This window comes from Ptiloglossa arizonensis, chromosome 8 (genome assembly GCF_051014685.1).
Source record: "Ptiloglossa arizonensis isolate GNS036 chromosome 8, iyPtiAriz1_principal, whole genome shotgun sequence".
Taxonomy (NCBI): Eukaryota; Metazoa; Arthropoda; class Insecta; order Hymenoptera; family Colletidae; genus Ptiloglossa; species Ptiloglossa arizonensis.
Genome location: NC_135055.1, coordinates 16,455,833 through 16,466,907, shown reverse-complemented (window position 1 = coordinate 16,466,907; position 11,075 = coordinate 16,455,833). Strand labels below are relative to the sequence as shown.

At 42.6% G+C, this 11,075-nt stretch overlaps 1 long non-coding RNA gene across 1 annotated transcript in view; it reads right to left on the bottom strand.

Moving 5' to 3' along the window:
- Positions 1-458: 458 nt before the first annotated feature.
- Positions 459-11,075, bottom strand: part of LOC143150590 (uncharacterized) — a 32,012-nt gene continuing 21,395 nt past the window's right edge. Inside the window, exon 3 of the long non-coding RNA XR_012993117.1 lies at positions 459-665. This is a non-coding gene — a long non-coding RNA (uncharacterized LOC143150590). The remainder of the gene's footprint in view (positions 666-11,075) is intronic.

Genomic DNA, 11,075 nt, shown 5'->3' with positions numbered 1-11,075 from the left:
TATAGGTTTTGGAGGAGAAATTAGACGAATACTCTATTAACTCTAAATTGACTCGAAATAGTTAGAGATAGTCGATGTTGAGGTTAGGTTCTTGGCTTCTTGTGCAACTCACGTAACTTTTTATTTTATTCGATTCGCGAAAACTCTCGATAATAGGAATAATATAATCATTCTTCGAAACAGAAAACGCGTTATTTAATTTTCCAGGATGGGTAGTGCCACCTGTTAGCGACAGGACTAATTAATATTCATGGTTTCCGTCATCTTATCTGCTTCAAATTACTCCGTAAGATTTTCGAACTTAACCTCATAACGGTGGTTGACTGTTAGACAGGATAGTACTTGAAATCGATATAAATTATTAATATTAATCTCATTAAGTAAAGATTAACTTAAATTTACTACATCTCATAGCTCTAAAATACATTTTAAAAAATATATCGCCTCGTCGACTGGTACAATTGCGTTAATTTTTCATCGATCGTGAAAATAAGAATAAATAAAACGAGGTACCGTCTACCCCTTGCCAGGGGTGGTACCGAACCCTTCGTTCGTCGAGCTTTTGCACCATAACTCGTTGCATGAAAACGAAAACATCGGAACTCCGCTCGCGACACACGTTCGTACAATATTCATCCGCGTGGACGTAAAAGTCGGACGCAATCCTGTAAAAATACAAGGTTTTACCTCGGAGGTATATCAGCCCTTCTATCCCTCCATTGATGGCCCCCGTCGTACAATAACATTCCACTCCTTCCGCTTTTGTATTTTGTAAGTCAATTCGAAACATGAATCGTATAATAATTCAACGAAGCTAAGGAAAACACGCTGGATATTATTCGTCCCACCTAGCCCCACCCCTTAAACCGGACTCCATATTTATGGGAACGGAGCTTAATAGGAAATGATAGATTCCGAGTAAACTATTGTATTTCTTTGGTAGAAAGAAGGAACACCTCGCCGCGCTCGTTGTATACATTTCGCAATGGCCACCGAAGATGTTAAACAATCGACTGTAAAACGATTTCGAGTAAAAAGAAAAAAGAAAAGGGGGAAAAAAAAGGATAAAGGATGAAAATAAAAAGAATCACCCGATAAATCGTATCTACGGAGACTCTCTCGCGAACGGGGGCGTTATAAAATTCTTCGATGGATGGAATTGCACGCGCCAAACCCTCTCGCGCCGCTTTTGCGTAAAATTATACAGGGTGAGAGTGGAATAATGTATGTAGTTCGCGTTGGAAGCGGGCTGCTCGCAATTCCAATGAGAAAACTGAGTGCTAGGTGAGGTTCACTCGCATCTCGACGGATTTCTGTCTTCTCGCCTCTCATACATATTGTGATTACTTCTAAGAGAAGACAGGGAGAGAAAGATGGAAGGCGGCCCCGGTCAGTGGGAAAAGAAAGCGTGGCTGTTTTCCGCCCTACACGGAACGTTAATAAATATTTTCGAATTATTTCGCAGAATGTACCCCAACGGGTTCGGATTCCAGCTTATTCTCGAGAGGTATGCTAAAAATGAACAGACTACTGAATTGAAACGGTCTTCGCACAATTTGTACAAAGTGCAATCGTTAGAGGTGCAGTGTTAGAGGCTCGAGGACGAAACGTAACTCGATACATTTTTTATTTACCACATTATCGTTCGTTCTGTATTCTACTGGGTTGTTCGGAAAGTCGTTTCGTTTTTTTTTTTTTTTTTGTGAAAACGAAACTCGATTTTTTTCGAGTGCATAAACATTTCATTAAATTGTTATATGCTCTAATATAACTCCGATATAACTAATAATTGTAAAATACTGTAACATAAATACTAGTAATTGTAATATATTCTCCATTTTGGAAATGACTTCCCGAGTCAGTGGAAGAATTTCGAAAATTCGACGAGTCTCGAGCCAGTTCGGAAATCGTCGGGGATGAATGGAAGCCGGCTCGCGAGGCGAGATTAAAGCCGATTTCGAAAAGCGAGCCGTGGAAGTGGTGATCGATCGGTGACGGTAACGAATCGTTTCGTAGCGCAGGAAGAACGATCTTATCGACGAAGTTTCCATTTCCGTTCGCTCTATCGTTTTCCTAATGCCGATCCGCGGTGCCTTTCCACGATACTCTGCCTGCTTCCCACCTCCACCTCACCCCCCCTCCCCTGCGCTCGTCGTGAGATTCTCGTTTCTCCACGCCACGTGAACTACCGCGCACCCCCCCTCGCGTTCGCAGCGACGTCCGCGCCGCCGATGCTAAATAGCAGAAACATAATTTCGTGAGTGCAGGGGAATCGCTTTATCGTGCGGAATAATGGCCCGCATTCACGGCCGGCCCTCATAACTCTCTTATATTGCGCTTCTCGGAGATTGCACGTGGCTACTGTTCGATAGTTCGTCGATCATGCCTCGCGCTTTGCATCGGTCCCCCAACGCGAGCGAAAATATAACGATAATTGTTCGCGTTGTAGGCGAGGTGACGAATCTCAACGACCTTGAGATGCGTTACCAAGTTTCTCCGTATGGAGAACGTTCGATTCTCGAGACGTTCGCGTATCATTTAAAGGGTCGTGTCGTATCGGTCAATCCATATTTTACAGTAATGATAAATGAACGTAATTGTAGTAGAGTGACTATTGTAGGTTACTCTTGTAGTACATTTGGTAGGTGAATGCACTCACGTAACTTTGAATTATAAATGAACGTAATTGTAGTAGAGTAACTATTGTATGTTACTCTTGTAGTAAATTCGATAGGTGTGTTAGAGGGGACCGCGAATGGATTTCGACGACCTTGAAGTATGATTATTACGAGTTTTTAAAATCTAGAGGATTTTCAGTAGAGTATTCTAAAAATTACCGAACACTTTTTGGTAGCTTACTTCGCGCACCAGATCATACCTAAGATCACGTCAAAGACACTTGTTACAGTATCATTAATAAGAATGAATTCAAAGCACAAAAGTGTCGATGATTGAAATTAGCTGCAAAATTATTTTCATACACCTTACCGTTGACAAAACGATATTTTTAACATTCTTTCAAAACTCCTCCTCTGGACAAAACGTGTACCTGTACAACACCAGAAAAGCAACATTCCCGGACACACGATTGCAAGGTCTCTTCCTATTCGAGCAGAACAAACTCCCAAGGGTCGCTTATTTCTGGAACAACTTCCTCGTACCGGCGTGTTGAATTATAAGAATGAATCGATCTTCGAAACGTATTACAACGTCGCTGCGATGCCGTGGCATAAATTATATCGTCGAATTTCAACACCACGTCGCGCCCGCGATGCTGGGGGGTCTAGGTATCCACCACGGAGATAGAAGACCGGGAAACGTGAGAAAAATTGTGAAGCGAAATTTTCTTGACTTTAAGTGACGTTGATGTACGAGCCCGAGTACTATGGAACGCTTGTAATAATACCAGATCTCTGTGCACCTTGAAACAGGTAACACACGTCGTCCAGGTCAGAAAACTCGCAACGGTCGTTACCTATGGAAATATCGATCGTTCGAGGATCCAAAAACCGTGACGAAACAACACCAGACAGTCTCTTGGCTAATCAACGCGCCAACTTTCCATCGTTAATTGGAATATTAACACTATGGCTACCACCATTCGATTGTAAAGTCCTCTATGGACTACGTCACGAACGAGAATCAGAATTAACCCTCCGAAAGAAATGAGAATTAATTTAACAAAAACGTCGTACTCCATATTTAGTAATTGTATCGATATTGATTTAAATTCCTCCGAAATGTAACCATCGAAGATCAAACGTGATCTAGTTTATAATAAACAGAGATAAAATGTTCAAATACATTCTTCTACTTTCTATCATTTCTATTATCTATCAGCTGTCCTAAATGATGTTACCAACGATTGAAACCTTCGTTCTACCCAACCCTAGTGCAGTCCTCGGGTCTTTCTCGACCCATCGAATCCTCATAGTACACATTGTCCACAATCACAGCTATCGTAACAAATACAGAAAAAAACACTTCCAAACATTCTTCACCCAAAGACCTCAAACACGAACCCTTTAATTGCCACCACTCCCAAACAGATTGTGCTCTTTTATTATTTTTTATTTAACATTTCCTCTATATTTATACCAACTTTTCTTCAATCACACAAGTATACTTCTACAGTCTCTCGCACACTGACCCTCATTCCAATACAAATCTCGACACTCGTCACTCCATCCCTACTCGCCAACTCTCTGTACACCTTGGACGAGGTAACGCGCGTCGGAAAGCTCGCAACGGTTGTTTCCTATGGAAATATCGATCGTTCAAGTATCGAAACCGTGGTGCGACAACGTTGACCGGTCCCTTGGCTAATTAACACGCCACGTCCAATCACCGTTCGTCGCTCGGACCAATTAGGATCGATTACGCGCCGCGCGATGAGGAATATTTTATCAGGGCAATTACGGTCTCGTAATAAAGTCTGATCGGGGCCCTGGGACACCAATCAGCGAAACGATCGGTGGCCTACGACTGGATCGTTCGTCCACTCGCGGAACGGGTAATTAAAAGCATTGTCGGAGCACAAAAGCCCGGTTACAAGCCGCAAGGAGGAGACGAAAAAGAGGAGGCCACGGGAGGAGACACGATACTCTGCTTTCCGGCCGAGGCCCGATTCCGTAATTACAAAGTGCGATCTAAATCAATCTTGATTGCACTGGAAGATGCTGCGTTGGCAATTTACGTAATACAACGAGGGAAAAAAAAGAAAAGAAAAGAAGCGTGTGTACGTACACACACAGAGAGAGAGAAGATTGCACGTTATCGCGGGACAATTAAATCTAATCGTTCGGTAATTGTAAACAAAATCGCAATCGGATGATTTATCGAGGGAAGTGTGCACGAGGGCTTGTTAATCGGTCCGAGTTAAGATCGGGACGATCGAGACCGTTGTGTCGAGTCCGAATGAATGTTTGCGGATGTTTGACGACGTTTGACGAGGTTTGCGGAACGACAGAGTGGAGCGTATTAATTTTGAAGAGTGGGTTCCAGAATGAGCAACGAAATAATTGTTTGACTTTCAACGAGATTTTTCTAGACTATAATCTACAGATTTCTATCGAGGTGTGAGAGATTAGTTGAGTAGTCTTTGGTGCAGTTGAGTAGTAGTTGAGTAGTTTCGAAGGTATGGTGATCTTGTGCTGCACGAGCTACGTGGAGTACTGGATCGAAAGTAATCGACGAGATGTTAATGTTATCGATAATAATTGATAAATTTATCAGCAGATTCGATCAAGTATAAAACGTGAATTGACGCCACTGATAAACGAAGTTTGAGAAACGAAAAACGTCAATTCTCGTCCATCGTCGGCAATGCGTTGACACGATTCCAACTTTTCGCGAGTTTCTTCACGATTCGTGGATCAATCGCAGTCGATGACGCAAAATCCCGACTCGAAATAACCGCAAACCTTAAAAATCCTCGATCGGTGAATCTGAATTCCATCCGGGGGCCATTCCTCCGGTTCTCCATCGTAAAACCACCTCGTCGCACGGTGCGGCAAATATTTGAACGTTTCGGACAAAATTCATAACCGTTATACTTCGCGATTTTCAACCCGATCATATCTAACACTTTTTTTAAAAAAAAATATAGTTTCGAGAAGAAATTCGTAACATTGTAATATTATAAATCCATTTGGTTTTTATTATTTCAGAACTTTTTCACCGAGTATACCCTTTTACACAACACTTGAGATTCGTGTAGAATACGTAACCGTATTAATTAAACTAAATTCAAATTTGTATATTCAATACCATGTAACTACGATACGGTTCTTCATAATATACGAAAAAAAAACCCTGTATTGTAATAAGATCTGAATATCTGAAATGCGTACACGATTTTTCAATTCTCGTTGGCCGCGAGCCGTGCGCCGTTTTAATTGAGAGCGAGAAAACGAATTACCAAAGCGTCCAGGACTTATTAACCGTGTCCCGTGTTCGTCATATTGCAGCAATTATACAAGTATTCCCCTCGAATTCCTGGGACGCGATTGATTCCCGTAAGGCCGCGCGTCGATTGAATTCAACCGAAACGGGCAATTAAAACCGCGCGGTTGGAATCCAGAGTGGATTCCACGCGGGAAAGACGGAGGGGGCAAAAGAAGTTGACGGCCCCCCCCGAGAAAGAGGAACAGACGGGACAGCTTCCGTGGTGACACGCGCGTATCCGTGACTTCACCGCGGGCATCGTGTCCACCGTGCGGCGGCGCATCAAGGCGAGACCATCGCGTCCACGGATACGCGGAGGAAACAATTACTCCGAAACCGAGTGCATAAATAAGGTGAAAGAGAAACGGCCGGACGATGCACCCACAATGCCCCGTCGATCCTGAGTACTGACTGATTTGCATCGGCCTCCACCGATGAGAAACAAAAGCCACGGAATCGACCGTTCGCGGAACCTTGCACGACGTTTTAGGCGAAGAAAGTGAGGATGAGAGGAAGAGAGGAAGAGAGAGTAGATTTTACGGTAAGTTGTGTACTATAGCGATCGCTGATCTTGGGAAAGGGATTTTTTTAGGATCGACACTCGGTGCTGACTGATTTGCAACCGATGAAATAGAAAAAGAGGAGAGAATGAGAGAAAAGGGTGAAAGAAAGTTGTTTGATTGATTTTCGAGCAAGTAATCGAGGGAAAGAGTTTGAATTTCCTTTGCAAATATTGTCTTGGGATTCCTGGAAATCCTCGCGCGATATTTATCGGTCACAGGACCCTGGTTGTTTGGCTAAAAAGAGCGATTTACGATGTTGATAGAAATGTGTACGTTAATACGATAACAGATGACCAGTTTGAAGTACAGGATTTGGGGGATCGATTGGTGCCTTGGTTCTAAGACTTCGTGAAAGTTTTAGCAATGGTTAACAAGTGATTAACATATTCTTACCGTGTTGCTCGATAAAATCGAAGAATACACTTGCTTGTTAAAATAGAGAACTATTCAAACTTTTCTACATTCTTCTATCATTCAACTTTTCAAAACTATCGTCGAAGATTAGTTGAGCAATCACTACTCAATAAACGATTAACGTATTCCTATTTGGTTTATCGAAATAGAGAACAATTGAAACTTTTCTACATTTCTCTACCTTTCGACTGTGAAAAGTATCCGTGGGGGTTTAGTTGAGTCTACGCGAACAGAGTTCACAGAGCGCGGCTTTTCACCCGCGAAGGGAGGAAACGCGCGTCAAGGGGTGACTGTGGCTGTCGACGGCTATTCTGGGAAAGGAGAGAGCCGGGGGTCGGCAAATACGTAGGACGCATTCAGATCAGCCTCGCAAGACGAACGGAGGGAGGTATAGAAAAGGTTTTGGGACGCGTCAGCAAGAAACATCAAAGTCCGTGCCATTTCCTCCGCTCGAATACAAATGAAACACGTACTACGTACGAGCGATTGTATCGTTCGCGCGTGGATACCCCACAACCTGCGCGGAGCACGATTGGCAAACAAATAAAATAAACTCGCTTCCCTGGTCTGTCTCGAGGAAATAGAAACAGAAATAATAACGAATAATATTAATCCAATATCATCTGCGTTGGTTATTATAGATACAGACCGTAATACTTTACGTACGCTTAAACAACCTTTCGACTTTTTTCTCCGAGCTTCAAAAATCACGTCAACAGTGCAAAAAGAATTATAATATACGATGAGAGAGACGAGTGATAGTACGTACCAAATGCAACAAAGAAACCTTTTCAACTATTATTCCGGGCCCTCGGCGATCCAAAATAAAATTTCACAAAGAAGATATCGATCGTTAGAATTTTTTTCACGACCAAAGAGATTGATAAAAATGTTATTAATGATATTTCGAATATACAAAACCATGTATTATTGTACTGCAAATTGTACTGTTCCCTTCGAATTTCGTATTTTTCTCATAACTGACAATGGCCCATAGATCTACATAGGCCACATTTCTAGAAAACTGCTCGATTTTCCTCTGATAAATAACGATGAATTTTGAAACGACAAAGTTTTAAACACTGACACCGAGAAAGGCTCGGTTCAATTGCGATACGTTTAAAAAATAAGACGATATTATTCTTGTGATGCTCGCTGCGTGTTCCGCGAACATTCCCGAAACGTAACACGAAGAGAACGTTTCTACTCTCGATCAGAAATTTCTCGATCGTGGATAAAATAAATGCGAACGAAGTCGCGTAGGGAGAGCTGCGCATGTAAACGACGTTCCCGTGGAATCGCGAAACACGCTGCCATAATACGCGAGACGGAAAATAGCGGCAATACCGTTGAGTGGCTGAAATGGTGGCCTGGGGGACCTACGGACCCGGGGATAAGGATTTCCACGAAGGGGAAATGTTCGTGCGAGCGACACATGCGGGAATGCATATGCAGGGAACAGAGATCGCAGGTGCGGAGATTTCTGGCGCATCCGGGGCGCCTTTTACGAAATCTTTCAAACTATCGAGTCTCCGTAAAATCCTTCGAATCGAGACAAACGAATTCTTCGATCTTCTCGCGAATTATCCACGTTTGATCAATTCTTTCACGTTCGTATTTTCGTTTTTACCGAATAGTAATTTTCGTACATTCTCAGTGAAAAGAAACCTAAATTCGAGATCCAAACGTTTGTTGTTTATTTATTTGCAGGGATAGTAAAGTTCTGCCTACATTGTGTATTACAATAGGAAAGTAGTTCGAGAGTGTAGAAATTAAATTACGTTTACAGGTGTGGATGGAATAAAAAATTGATTTTCTCGCAGAATAGATTTTCCGACCATTTTGTTAATACGATTAAATTAGTAAAGGGTTGGGTGAGATTTTAAGGTAAGAAGGAAACGGTGTCTTATCGAGGATTGAGGTGTAGATACATTAAAGCGAGTTAAAATATCGGGGCTAATTAATATCTGGTTTCGTAATTTATGAATATTCAACCTCCCAAGAAATCGAATAAAGTGAACCTTTAACTTACAAACTATTAGGTTACCTATTCGCGCCCAAGTGGGGAAAAATGCATCGATGACGCATTTCTGAGAAAGCCTGTCTTGAACGCGGGGTTGGTTAATATTTCGATACACACGCAAGCCGATCGTCGATCGACAACCTATGAGACACCACGATGTTAATTTTTCACCCTCTAGAGGCTCGTTCCGTGTTCCTCGAGGTCTCCACGGACCTTTGAAAAATTCTCCGAACAATCGTACCCTATGGTGTGCAACCCGCTTTCATGTCACCGGAACTGTTTCGTCCCGTCGCAACGATGCAAAAATTCGATGACGACGCTCGGTGTCGCGGACGATGATGATAATAATAATTTGTCGCACGGATCATGGACATCGCTGGACTCTCTCGAAATTTACTACCACGCTCTCCATGATGGAAATTCTTTCGATATTCCCGTGGACGAGGGTGCCAGGAACGTCGCGACACGCTGCTGATACTCGAGGCTCTACAGTCCGCCCCCTTCCCAGATCAATAATACCATTCCCCGTTTTTCGACGCATGCGCGACAGGAAGCATCCCCTCCACCTCGTCCTCCCCCCTCCCCACCCTCCGGTAAGCGAGCTGGTTTCCACCCTCGATGAACTACGCTCCACGAACGCCTTGCACCCCTCCATGCAACATTCATAGCGCCATCAATATTATACGCGCGAAATAATAACCTGTGCATTTATTATGAGGGGTGGGAGAGAGCGGGGGGCAACAATTCCGTTCGAGAGGTTCGTGAAAATAAAAAAAAAAAAAATAATAATAGTAGAAGAACGACCGATACGGGGTGGTGATAAATTATGCGTGTAAACTGTTATGCAAATCGATTCGGGTTCGTGGGGCGGAGAAATCGCTGAAAATGATCGATCACCCATGGAGGGATTTTCGCGAACAGGGAGGAACTTGAAATTAATCGATTTCTCGAAATTTTCGACCGGCTTCCATCGTCGCGAATCAAGTTCAAACGTAAACTCCACCGAATGGTGTTTTTCTGATAGGTTCGGGGTTAAAATTCACTGTTCTCGAGAAACATTGAAAAATATTTATTGCGACAAAAAATCGATGCGAAAGAGAACACGTAACGTGGAAGAAAGAAGTTACGAAGAAGGTACGAGTTTCGAAACTCGAGACGATGCCAGATTTCAATCGGTGTAACAGAAACCAGAGTTTTTGTATATTTTATCTTGGCCGGGACACTTGGAGCGCGTTCGTATATACGATAGAGTCACCGTTGTATGAACTAATTGGGGGACAAAAAGGATCGCATGTGAGAATTTTCACGTAATGGAACGACAAAGTGTCTCGACCGAAAGGGGCTACCTAAATACCTCTTTTGTTTCAAATGTCGAATGGTTTCGATAAAGGACATTTTTTCTAACATTTTTTTTCGATTAATGTATAATATTTACTGTACAAGTGACCTCCTTCGATCGGACCACCCTGTACAACACAGAGCAATTCGAATAATTCTCAACTCTTGTAATGAAAACTCTTCAAGTTTACACGTATCACGTGCACTGGATACCACGGAAATTGGTGGTCGAACTAACATTATTTTATTTGAAAAACCTTGATAATTTTCCGATTTGAAAATCCTTGACACTGTGTACTTCGATTGAAATCCTCGACAGTATTTCGATTTGAAAATCCTTGACGAAAGAAGGACAGCTTTCGAATGGTAGAAAAAAAGAAGATGGTGGTTCACGAGCACAGAATCGAACCAGCGTTCTTTCCATATGGAAAACATTTTCCTCTTGGAAAAAAACACAAGTACGGTTAACTAATGGATCGTCCCGAACGTAACTTCAAATAATGATGCGTGACGTGAAGTACGCGACATGAGCACGCGCTCGAAAAATGATCACGCCTAGTTGCTCGAGTCGACGCAGGACGAGTGTTGAGGCAAGAGGTTATGGGATTCTCCAACGTTAATCGTTGATTCTTATTTACGAGTGATCGATCACGGTTCCCCTAAAGCGTTTCAAATTGAAAAGAAAAATCACCCGACGCTTCGTTACCGTTCTGCAAGTGACAGCTTCGGTTGTCAACTTACGTACGGGTCTTTATTGACCCGTAGGGTCCTTCCAATAGATTGTATCCTTA